Consider the following 2,378-nt stretch of genomic DNA (forward strand, 5'->3'; position numbering starts at 1 on the left):
TTGCAATACAATAGGAAGAAAAAACGGTTCCTTTTCGCCTAAAAACGGCCAAAATGTGCATTTGTTTATATAATTTGTTTATAAATAAAGAAATATTGATAGTTGGCAAATTTTTTTTTCAGAAAACATCACTGGCAATATAATTGCAACAAAGTAGAAAGAAAAAACGGTTTCTTTTCGCCTAAAAACGGCCAAAATGTGAATTTGTTTATATAATTTGTTTATAAAATAAACAAATAACATTTAATGTTAAATTTAAATATTCACGTTCCATCCTCACAGTGAAAGCAAGCGATTTCAGAGCAGAAATATACGTTGAAGCCGAATAACCCTTAATGTCGAGTATTTGTTGATACAATTTGTTTATAAAAATTAACTATGCAAGTTAAGAATTTTTTTATATTTCTTATACCCCTGTGCTTTAAATTCAAGGGACGAGAAGTATAAGAAAAATTTTGTCTAGAAGATAAAAAATGAAATTAGAAAAATCGATATTTTTTTCGATGTTTGCATTAAAATAAAAATTAAATAAACAAAAAAATAAAAAATCTACTCTCACCATTTTCTGAAAAATTTAGTTCTGAATTTTTCAAAAAAAAAAATTCTAAAATCGGTGCATAATTGCGTTCTAAATGTCATTTTGAACCTCGTTTTCCGATTTCACCCCACTGTGGGGCGTTGCGTTTGTTCCCGTTCTGTTATTTGAGGAAACGGGGTGTTTTTACCCCGATAAAATAACATTTTGAATTTATGCATTTTCATCGAAAAACATTGGCGACAGCGCCAATGTTTGAATAGAGTCTGATAATTCTGCTATTCGAAACAGCGTCTCTTTTCATTATATATTATTCGAGTTGGAACATTTTTAAGAAAAAAATGTACGTTTTAATAAATTTTAGTGCACGCTTCTAAAGTATTCAGAAAAGAAGAATTATAATAAAGTTTTAATATTCTAATTATCCTCTCGTCTCAATTAAACGAAATTATCGCAGTACATATTCGCATACAATATTTTATAATTATTATTATAATAATTTAAACTTTTAATTTTTAACTATTTTTTAAGACCAAGAATTTAAAATATTTAAGAATTATATTTAGATACACTCTCATGAAAATTCACCTTCTTAGTTTTATTCAACTTTTTAGTATAAAATTAAAAAATGATATTTAGCTGAAGTGTCAACTGTTACATTTTTTATTCAAAAATCATCTTTTCAAACTGATAATTTAATTTCTTGGTTGAAAGTTGAATTATTTGATAAAGAATTAATTTCTTTTTTGAAGATTCATAATTTAAGTTGCAAATTTATTTCTGGGCATTCTTAAATCAAAATTCAAGTATTACATTTTTGGTTCAAACTGATCTTTATAAGTTTTAAAATTTGAGCATTTGTTTGAAAATTGTTGTAATTTGCTTAAAATTGGTCTTTTTTGGTAGAAACTTAATCTTCTTGGTTGAAAATTCATCTTTTGAATGTGAATGTTTTTAATTAATTTAGCTATCATTGTATCGAAAATTCGTATTCATGCTTTGAAAATTCATCTTTTTTTGCATAAATGTCATCATTTTGGGTTAGAAATAAAATTGGCCGGTAAAAACTTAATTTTTTGGATTCTTGATTAACCTCTTTGTTGAAAATTAGGATTTTCGGCTTTTAGTTAAAAATTTATATCCTTGCTTAAAAATGTAAATGTTTCTAAAAATTGGTTTATTTTGTAATTTAAACTTAATTTATTCAATTGGAAACGTAAATATCACATTTTTCGTGGAAAATTTCCTTTTTTTATTTGAAGATTAAAAATTTTTGTTAAAAATTCATATATAATAATAATTATGAAGAGAAAGATGACGAGAAAATTAAAATGATCATAAGCACAATTATATCTTCATAATACTGTAAAAAGTCTTTTAAAAATTATTTACAATGTTTCGAATCTTATATTTAATGACCTAAATAGATAGACAGGGGTATTTCTAAATCAGGAAATCTACCTTACCGGCTTCAAGAACATTCTGCAGATGAAATGCTTCGTATCCGTGCTGAGTGAGCAATTGTGAGAAACAAATTTGCGTAAGCGGCTTCAAGGTTATTAATAACCTGAATTAGGCATTTCGCGTCAACAGCTTTAATATTATATTTTGATTTGTCCTTGTATTTTCTACTACTACGCATACTTATGATAAAAACAAGAATAAATAAAAATATTAACTTGAAAGGGCTTGCGCAAAAAGCTCAATTAACATAATAAATGTCCTTGTAGTTTTTTACGTAAAATCATATTCTCAAAATTGCGGAATGTAATTTTATGACGTTGCCGGAACCATTCTAGAATATTCTAGAAACTTAGCACGGACATTAACCACTTTAGCTGTA

The sequence above is a fragment of the Belonocnema kinseyi genome, chromosome 6, assembly GCF_010883055.1.
Source record: "Belonocnema kinseyi isolate 2016_QV_RU_SX_M_011 chromosome 6, B_treatae_v1, whole genome shotgun sequence".
Taxonomy (NCBI): Eukaryota; Metazoa; Arthropoda; class Insecta; order Hymenoptera; family Cynipidae; genus Belonocnema; species Belonocnema kinseyi.